Below are 11,054 nucleotides of genomic sequence, written 5' to 3'. Positions count from 1 at the left end.
TAGTCCCTTAAAACCACACACTTTCATTCTCTTATACTCCTGGAGGTCAGAAGTCTGAAATGGGTCTCCCTGGGCTTAAATCAAGGTGTCGGCAGAGCTGGTTTCTTCTGGTGGTCCCAGGCAACGATCTGTTTACTTGCCCTTTTCACCTGCTAGCGGCCAGTCCTCATCTTTGGCTTGTGGCCTCGTCCTCTATCTTCAAAACACATCATTCCAATCTCTACTCACATCACCACATCACCTTTCCTTGTGCTGCTGGTCAAATCTACCTCTGCCTTCCTTATGTGAGGATATTTGTAATTACATTTAGGGTCCACCTGAGTATCCATAATAATCCCTGCATCTCAAGATTCTTAACTTAAATTACATCTGCAAAGTCTCTTTTGCCTTATAAGGTAACATATTCATAGTATCTCGGGATTAGGACGTGGACACCTTGAGGGCTATTATTCAGTCTATCATGATACCCATAGTCTTGATATCTTCAATATTTCCCTTTGGTCAATTCATTTGAAACTAGCAACATAGTCAGGCTTCAGCACCCCAGCCAATATAAACCAGGGTCATTCAGCACTTTATCAGGTCTTTATTGTTAAACATTCCCATCCTAGGCTCAAAGTACAGGTTCTTCTAACGATGAGCCTGCAGACTCATCCTGCCCAGCATCTCATCCCGCCACACACAGATGCAGCCCTCACCTGGGCCCCAAACCCAGCATAATGCTGAATGAGAGCTCCTGGATTTAAAAACCAAATACTTTTTAAATGACAGGAAAAAAAGATCTCAGAATATGCCATGAGTTCATATAGGGCAACCATTAGGTAATAATAAAACATATTGTTTGGGTTCTGCTTGAACTGAATAGAAAAGAGGAAAAAACTGAGCTCTTCAGCTGCTATCTTCCAGTGAGTAATTTTTTTAAAAGGCCCAAATGACTAAATTTTTTAGTACACATTCTCCAGGTCATTTCAGTGACATAAAGATACCTCTTTATCTATTTAGAATCCTTAAACGCCATCTAGTTCATTCTCTACCCCTAGGATTGTCCATACCAACACCAACACAAACCTTTTTTTAAAAACTTTCCAGATATGCAAAAAGTAGCTGATTCCAGTCCTTAACAACGTTCTCAGGAAAGAGCTTCTAAACATAAGTTTAGGTGCTTTGCCAATGCTTCCAAATGCAGTGCAGCAGCTCCCCGTCACATCTTGGAGGGGCTATTTTCAGCCTGTTGTGCAATTTAACACACGGTGATGCAAAATAGTTCACAGAAACTAGTTTCCACATTCTGGAGGAAGCAAACTTCGAAAGTGAATGCAACTTACTTTTAACTTACATATGAAATTACTTCCATAAGATGGACTTAAGTGTACTTAAAATGACCAAGACTTTTCTGGACCACTTCTAATTATGCCTTATTTCAAGATGCTAGAGTATGGCTAAAATAAAAATGAAAAAGACCTCATTTATGGGGATTTTATCAAACCCATTGAGAGAGTCTCCCTAGCCCTCCTCCACTATAACGTTAATGGAAACAGTATCTTAAACCAGTCTCATGCCCATTTCCTGAGGCGCTGCTCTCAGCATCTTCCTGCAGTTTTAATGCATTGATGACCATCATTATTCTTTCTTTATGGGATTTCAGCCAAAAGTGAGCACTCGTGACAATATTCACATCTGAGCTAATGTGGCTTAATTTTCCAAGTTGGTTTCACGAGGCGAAGTAGCAAGTGCTTTATTAAAATCTAGATAATAAAATTAGCTCATTTATCTACTAGTTGCGTGCTTCCATCACATGACTAAATACATTTGTTATGTTAAACTCCTATAAATTATACCAAGGTAAAGTCAAATAACCATAAACACTTTTGATTTCCTATTGTTTCCAATCTAGGCAGAATTTTAAGGTTAGCACTTGGCATGTAGCCTAAAATATAAACTACTATTTATTTAACCTCTATCGAAGTGACATTTACATTGAAGGGCTCAGGGTAGAAAGCTAGAGGACTAGTAATGTTATTTTCAAAGGTAACCTTGGGCTTTGGGAAGAAAAGTGCTTTAAATTCCATTGGACTAAATAAACCTGCCTCCAAAGTTTTCACTTTTTTGAGGGGGTGGGCAATACAAGCTAGAAAGATTGTATTAATTCCAGGTGCCTTCACTTCTAGAACTTTTATCTCATACAAGTTGAACTGCCTGATCTGCAAGTCTAATAAATAGTAACAGGATCAAATACATCATAAGAAGCCAGCTTTATAAATGAGTCCACCCCACAGAAGTATGCCTTGACAGGGTGAGTGCTAAGTGTTCGGTTTTACTTCATCACTTATCTGGAGATCCTGACATGAGCTCAGTCCCAGAACCAAATAAAAAGGATTTAAATCTGGGCTTCTTTAGGGGAATATTTGAATGAATATTTGACTCCAGACCCAACCTTTTGTCCCCAGAATCCTTCTCTTCTCTCTAATCACACAGAATCTTTGGAGACTGACCCAGCGCCAAACAGGTTCACTAAATAATGGAGAAGAGGGGCTGGCCCCATGGCGTAGTGGTTCCACTTTGGTGGTCCAGGTTCAAGGGTTCAGATCCCAGGTATGGACCTACACCACTTATGAGCCATGCTGTGTTGGTGACCATCATATAAAGTAGAGGAAGACTGGCACAGATATTAGCTCAGGGCGAATCTTCCTCAGCAAAAAAAAAAAAAAAAAAAAAAATGGAGAAGCTATCATAAGTCAGGGCTAGGTTGATCCATCAACAGATAAGTTGTGATTTTCTGAAGAATTCTCAAGTCTAAATTCTCAGTGAACACAAACTCAGCAAACGATGTCTTTATGCACGCCTAAGTGGAAACCATTTAGTGCACTTCAGTGGTATGGGGCATCCACTCTGGAGAAGCTCAAAGCTCAGGTCTCCCAGCTCACCCCCCTCCCTACTCTAGCGACCAGGATATTGTAAAAAGAACCTTTCTGATTCCCAGAGTAGGCATTTCCTATATCTTACCCAAGTACCAGCTAAAAAGACTTCACGTCTTTTAGGAAACAGTGACAAATTGTTACAGGGAAGCTATGCGTCTTTAAAATGCGGGGATGATTTATTTTTCTCTCTCTCTTAACTAGAACGATTAATTGGTAACATAATAGAAACTCTCAGGAGTAAATGAAAAATAGCCTAATCCCTGAATAGAGAATGAGGGGAAAGAAAGAAGCATTTTTTCTGGTTTCCTTACAGAAGTTGGTGTTCAAGAAATTCCTGTGCTTCTCTTATTTGTGGATGTGGCTGATTGCAGGGATTTACAAACCTGGGAAGTTCACCTTGTTAGGACAGAGAAAAATGAGCAATAAAAGTCTTCAAAAGGCTCCCTGTTAAAAATAAGGGAAGAGACATTCCTTCTCCCTCTTGTTACAGCATCTTTTTTATAAACTTGATATTGTAAATTCTCTCTGCCCCTTTGAGACATATGTAAATCCCCCTTTTTTTTTTGTTAAGTATATTGCCAGTTTACCACCCAGAAATGTCTTTCTCGAGACCTGGAAGCCATCCTTTGAATCTCTCAGGTTCTCTGGGAAGGTAGGAACCTAACTTTGGTGGGTGCCTCCCTCAAAGTCGCAAATCAACCTCCTGTCATAAAGATATGAGAAGGTGATTTTTCTTTGTATACAGCCAATTAGCTAACATAGGTGGTCACCCCAATTACAGGTAAATTTGGGATGAACTATGTGTGACAAACGTACTATCAAATCCTCTGACTTGAGGCCTAGTTATCGTTTATCTTGAGAACATGTAGGGAATATTCTCGGCTATATAATGTGTCACTATATAAAAGAGCAAGATTTCTTTCTGTCTTTGTCATTTCTTAGCAATTGCTTGTGACACACATCACATTCTGATTTAATACTTATTCAATAACAAAACTGTATTCTGTTTCTTCTGCCTTTGTGGAGAGGTTTTCTGGGTTGGGAGATTTTCGTTTTCAATTATTCTTCCCCATCATCAAGCCTTTTGTCCTAAAATCCTAATCCAAACCTACGAGGCTTGGAAGCCTGAAATATAGACTAAAAATCTCAGGAAAAAATAAGTATCTTTTAGAATGTTCCAATAGTTCCGGTTTCTTGTTAACCCTGAGACATTCTCTCCTGTTAGTCATACAAAACTGAAAAGCACTGTGAAAATAAAACCTGCGTGATCACACTTCTTTTGGTGGGAGGGTGTGGGGGGCAGAGGAGTGCCATCCTTTTGAGAGTTGGGCAGGATATAGGTTTCTTTTTTTATTCCTCTGGCTGTTTGATACAATTCAAAGACATTTTGCACATTCTTTATTAATATGCACTAATAAAAAACTTAGGGAGCCAGCCCTGATAGCCTAGTGGTTAAAGTTCAGCACTCACCGCTTTGGTGGCCTGGGTTCCCTTCCTGATCACAGACCGACACCACCCACCTGTCAGTTGCCATGCTGTGGTGGTGGCTGACATAGAAGAACTAGAACAACTTACAATTAGGATATACAACCAAGTACTGGGGCTTTGGGGAGAAAAAAAAGAAAGAGGGAGATTGGCAACAGACGTTAGTTCAGGGTAAGTCTTTCCCTGCAAGACAAAATAAAAACCTCTGTCAGGTTTTAAAAAAAACTTCAGGGTTTCATGTAATTTAAATATTCTAGCTTTATTTCCAACTGTAAACCAAATTTTTCCAGGACTCACCAATCTATGAAAAAAATGAGACTATAATTTTAAAAATAACTCGTTTCAATGACTTATAATTCCCATTTGCTAACACAGTATGTTAGTCCCCAGAAAGATTCATCTAACATTTGAGGAAGCCCCAGGAAAGGAAAAGAGCCAGTACCAGAACAGCAGAGCAAAACGGAACAAGATCTGAACTGAGGCAAAGGCATCATTGTCAGAACTGGAGTTTAAGGTCAGAGTTGGTGAGAAACAAAGGTGAATCCTAACTAAGGAACACTAATCCCTCCTACCCCGGGTCAGAATGGGTTCTAGAGACTGACATAAGACTGTGTCTGCAGAAGGAGATGGAAGAGCCTCAGCCATATTAAGGCGATAGATACAGCCCCTGGGAACCCTTCACTCATTCATTCATTACTCGTTATAACCTGCTTTGGACCAGTCACTGTTCTAGATGCTAAGAATTTAGAGAAGTGAACAGTCAAGGAGGGTCCCTGCCCTCATGGAACATTCTATCTAGTGGAGAAGACAGATGACAAACAGATAAGAAAATTTCAGATCATGGCAACTGCTTTGAAGAAAGTACGCAAGATTATGAAGCAGAGAATGGCAGGGAGGGAAGAGGGATCACACTGGATGATCAGAAGGGCTCTCGGAAGAATAACAACTGAGTTGAGTTCTGAACAACAAAAAAGAGGCAGCCTAACGGCCTAGAAGGCAATGGGAAGAGCCTTTCAGACACAGAGAACAGCCTTTCAGACACAGAGAACAGCAAGTTAAAATGCTTTAGTCAAGAAATAATTTGGCTTGCTTGAAAAATAGAAGGAAAAGTCAGTTTGGCTGAGTAGGAAGCTAGAGGGGGAGGTGGAAAATGGATCTTGTAGGGCCTCATCAGGCATGTAAGATGTTTGGGATTGTGTTTAAGTAGGATAGGAAGGCAAGGAGGATTTTAAGTGGCACAGTGACAGAAAGTGATTTCCAATTAAAAAAGATCCCCACGTGGAGAATGGATTGTAGGTGTGTGTATTAGGCTACTGGGGCTGCCATAACAAAATGCCGTGACTGGGAGGCTTAAAGAAAATGAAAAAGAAATTCATTTTCTTGCAGTTCTGGAGGCTGGAAGTCCAAGATCACGATGCCTTCAGGGTTGGTTTCTGGTGAGAACTCTCTTCCTGGCTTACACTTGGCCACCTTCTTGTCATGTCCTCACATGGCCTTTCCTCTATGTCTCTTCCTCTTCTTATAAGGACATCAGTCCTCTTGGATTAGAGTCCCACCATTATGATCTCATTTAACCTTAATTACCTCCCTAAAGGCCCTGTCTCCAAATACAGTCACATTGGGGTTAGGCATTCATCATAGGAATTTAGAGGGACACAATTCAGTTCACCGCAGGTGAACAAGACTAGAAGCTCTTGTATATTCCAAATGAGAGTTGATGGTGTTTTGGACTCAAGCAAAAACAGTGAAGAAAGGTAGAAATTGACAGATTCTGGATATATCTTGGCAGAGTAGCTGATAGAACTTGCTAAGGTATATATGTAAGACGTGAGGGAAAGAAAAATAGAAAATAATACATAGTTTTGTTGACTGAAAAAAATGGTGAATCTTTACTCTTAAATTTTACCTGGATCTCCCCCACAATTCTTCTTCCCGTGGCACATTTGTTGTACTCCATTATATTCAGTTTTCCAGTTCTACCAGAGTGCTTTTCTTTCTCTCCCTCAAATTTTATTCTATGGCATTCTTGACCAGAAAGCCTCTGGCCAAACCTATACTTATTCTCAGTCTCATTGGAAGAACCCCTTTCCTTTCCTTGAGTCTAGTGTTCACATCCTCTGGGCTCAATCATTCTTTACACAGCCCAGAGTGACCTTCCTAAGATGCAAATGTGACTATATTATTCCCCTCTTAAAATTGTTTAATGACACTCCATAGGTTTCAGGCTGAAGTTCAAACCCATGGCTTAGCCCCCAAGACCTTCTGAGATCTGCCCACCTTATCTCCCAACTCCTTTCTTTCCAGGCCCCAAACACTCTCATGACTCCAGCCACGGCAAAATACTTGAAGCTCCAGGAACACAGGAATTTTGTCCTTTAAACATGCTATGCTCCCAACCTATAATGTCCTTCCCCACATCATAATTGGCTAGCTCAGCTTAAGACATGTCTTCTCTGCAAAACTTTCCATGAGCCTCCAGTTTGAGTTAGTGATTCTTTCTCTATATCTTCATAGTGCTGAGGGCATAGAAATATTGTATCCTTTATCACTCTGTGTATTCTTAGATTTACTTCTCCTTTACCCATTAGGCTAAAATTCATTTTTAAAAAAGAAGTATGTCTTATTTATTTTTGTATTTTTCACACCTAGCAATAGGTAAATACTCCAATAATGTTGATGAATAAACTATCTACCAATATATACATATGAGTCTAGTTAAAAGCAAGCCATAGTCCATACCATTTATGAGACCACCCATTAATTTCCTAAGCTTTCCTTCATTTTCCAAAGACTCAACTTTTAACTAAAAGAAGAACTGAAAATACTACCCATGTCCTCAAATCCGTCAGTTATCACACCCAGAACACAAAGCTTCATTCCAGAGTTCTTCTGTTGGTATCATTTATTCACTCATGAATTAGGAGTGGGCAACTGTTATAGCAGCTTGATGAGTCCAAAAATACTCATCACCTCTCAGATACTCAGCCCAGAAGAACAGCCAACCTCATGGGTCACCCTGTCAGAGCATGCACAGCAGCAACTCTTCTTCCGGGGCCAGAAATAAGAGTTTTCAAATGAGGAGAGCCTATGGCTTCCTCTTATTGTTTACATTGGCATAATATGCTATTTATGTGTGCTATCACAATTTCTTCTTTCTCTTCTGGACAATATTCTTGCCTTTGTAATATTGTCTCCTTGTATAAATAGAATATTCTTTCTTCCATCACAGTCTTGATTCTTTCTTTGTCTCTTTTCAGTTCCCTTCTTCGACAACATCTTAGATTCTCTTGGGAATGTTTTTACTCTCTCAAGACCTCTGTCTTAAGTAGAAAAAACAGAGTTCATTTACAGCACATATAATTGGTGAGTATTTCAGGTAGGAAGACAAATACCATACATTAAAACAATTACCTCAGGGATCAAACTTCCTGGAAAGCAAAATGAAGTCAGTTGAACAATGCTCCTTAAAACCTGCCATGGAACGCTACTGTCTCTTTGTTTCTAGGCTCCTATGGAATTCATTTCTCTGTCTCTTCTGCATGGCATTAGCCTGGGTGTTATAGAGTGAACTACTCTGACCTCCTGGAACCCTCTGCCATCATATACTGTGCCAGACTATATGTGTTCCTCTTGATTGATCTTCATGGATTTTTGACTTGGGCTTTACATCATTAACTTGAATTAATGGAAAAGCTGTTTTATGATTGCTAAGCTTTCAGGGACTATTATATTTTTCATAAACCATGCAATAAATTCATGAGATTTTCCCTGTCCTTCCTCAGTTTGTCCAGCAAACAGAACACAAAATTTGCCCTTAATCTTGACAAGAACAGATATCAATTGCAAATATTATTTATGTCACTCTTTCTTTTGGAAGAAAAATAGACTTTTATTTTGATAATAATGGTATCAAATGTCAGTTCTAATGGTATCAGATGTCAGCTTTCAGTTAATACATGACATCGAGAAGCATTTTGCCTGAATTTTATGAGGGCTAATTTTAATGTGTTGATATTTTTTATATTCTGGCAAATAGATGTGCTCAAGCGAAAATTGATCAGTGTTTTACATCCAGACAGCTCTTCAGTGTTTAGTTTTGGAATTAGAACATTTTCTGAATGTGTGATCTTTCTCTCATCTGTAATTCAGAATTTCCCTCCCAGGAGAGGTGTTCTAAATTCATGATCAGAATCCCATAGACACGTTCATACTTACCAAGAAGCAGAGCGACCTCAAAGGGGCCTGGCAGACCCTCGAGATTAACACTGTGCACTCTGTGGCTGAACCATGTCTGCACAGCTGCTCACCAGCCCCAGGGCTGGATCTCCAGAGAGCAGGGAGCATGACAACGTCCCTCAACTCTTCTTCTATCCTCTGCCTCAGCGTTGCGAAATGGCTACCAGTAGATCTGACCTAGGACGGACGCCCAAAAAACTGTATGTGTAATTCAGCACACAAATCTAAAATCATATAGGACCAGTGTTCACTCATTTCATTCAGCAAAGAGCCATAATGTAAATGATTCTGTTTGAGAGGTTATTCTCTTCTCTAGATTATAGACTCCTAGAGGCCAAGGGCATTCTCTTTCACCTTGTCTCTCCACAAACTAGAAGACAGAGAGCAGGAGTTCAGGAAATATTTGTTCTCTCAAATAAACTGGCCACCAGGTGTAAATCCTGAGAGTCTTGCTCCCTCACTAACGTACTCCCTCTTCACAGAGCACTGTCCCTGCTTCTCCGTACAGGCCAGATTTGCTCTTTTCCATCCCACTTAGGTGTCTGCAAAGATTTCCTTGACTGTGGAATATCTCCTTGCTCTCCCATCCAGGCTGCTGAATTGCTTCGATACTTCCAACTTTCTGGTAAGAGGTGAAGACAGAGGACTTCATCTGTCTTGTGTCCTCTGGACTTGTTCCCTGCAAGTCAAGCCAAGGAGGGGATTTAGCAATTCCTGAGCACACTCTCATCTCTGCAGAACATTCTGTGCTCTTCTGCTTCCAACTTCCAGAATCTTTGTGATGCTCTGGACATTGGCCAACCTTCAGCAAAGTGTTAAGGAAAAATAATGGCATAATCTACAGATTCCTCTGGATATGAGTAGAAAGCCTGAGCACAATAAGCAGACACTTATCAAGTGCCTGCTATGTGCCAGAATATTGGAATTTCTTGTCCTGGGTAGGATTGAAAAAAAAAAAAAGCCCTGAATTCTTTAAGATTTTTAGCTGTCAAGCATTTGACAGAAATGGCTATTTAAGGCAAAATTGAACTGCTATTGGTGACAGGTTACCCTAAAGCGAGCCTTGTTTTCTACAGTGGTTTCATTCAGTCTCAACAGAGGGAGCGCTGCTCAGCTCTAGTCCAACCTCAGACACACAGTGTTGATGCTGTTGTAGTGTCTCCAGGCTACAGGAGCCCTGGAGCTACACAGCTGCTGCAAAGCAACAGAGTCTCTCACATGCTTGTTGATAGCACAGAGGAGCTGGGGGCACCAGAGCAGGACCTACAAAGCACTTCCCTTCCTCACTCCTTGTTCTAATTTCAGCACCCAAACCCTTCTTCCCCCACCCCAAAGTACAATCTCTCTAACCCAAAAGGCATTGGTGAACAGCCATGCAGACACACATTTATAAATAAATGAGTTCAAGATGAGGGCAAGAAATCTCTTCTTCAGAGTCTCACATAATACAAGAACACACAGTAGCCCCTGCCCATGCCCTCTCCCATCCTCCCTCAGGGTCAGAAAAAGGATCCATATTCATCCCTCACAGCAGAACCAGTCACAGCAGACTCGTTATGAGGAATGATGGGACAGTGATGGTTATGTTCCAATTTCACTTGAAAAATAAGACTTTTCTGACGTTCATAGGCTCAGTAGGAAGTTTTGAAAATACAGCAAAGCTCTCAAGTGCTATTTAGACAACTGCGTCTTTGCTTGACTTAGAGCAGCAGACGGAGTTGAGAGCTGTGGCTCCAGCTGCAGAATCTGTTTCTAGATGCCCCTCACCAAGCAACTGCACAAAGTACCAGACATACCCCCAACAACCTCACTGGCACCCGTAGGAGAAAAAGGATCCTGGAGTTAAGCCAGACACGATTTCTCTATCCATACTGTTGTTGAATGTTCCTAGCAAATGAGAGAACCACGTCCTGTCAGGACCCTGGAACTTGACTGCTGTAGGCACAGAATGTGGAGATAAGCTCTTAACTATGTTTAGAAAGAAAAGATAACAAAGCAGAAAAAGATTGAAAAGCTATGTGAACTCAGAAGACTCAAAGTTTAGCAAGCTCAGGGTAGAGAAGTGTGACATGAACTCAAGCCACAAAATAAACACCCAAACCAAACAGACCATTGGATGGAAATTAGAAGGGGAGGAAAACCCCAGAAATTCAAAAGTTAGGACTAGAGATGTGTCACAAAATATTTAGGAGAAAGAGTGTAGTTTTTTCCTGAAAAACTTTTGTATGTTACCCTCAAATAAAAGCTCTTATTCACAACTTGCCTTCTAAATATACCATTCTTACTCCTTTTTGGACCAAATAAATTGTTAATCTCAATTCAACTAGCTAGACCAGGGATTCCCAAACTCCTCTTGGAAAGGGCTAGATAGTAAGTATTTTAGGCTTTGGGCCATACTATCTCTGTTTCAACTAC

The sequence above is a fragment of the Equus asinus genome, chromosome 11 (genome assembly GCF_041296235.1).
Source record: "Equus asinus isolate D_3611 breed Donkey chromosome 11, EquAss-T2T_v2, whole genome shotgun sequence".
Lineage (NCBI taxonomy): Eukaryota > Metazoa > Chordata > Mammalia > Perissodactyla > Equidae > Equus > Equus asinus.
This window is presented reverse-complemented; position numbering follows the sequence as displayed.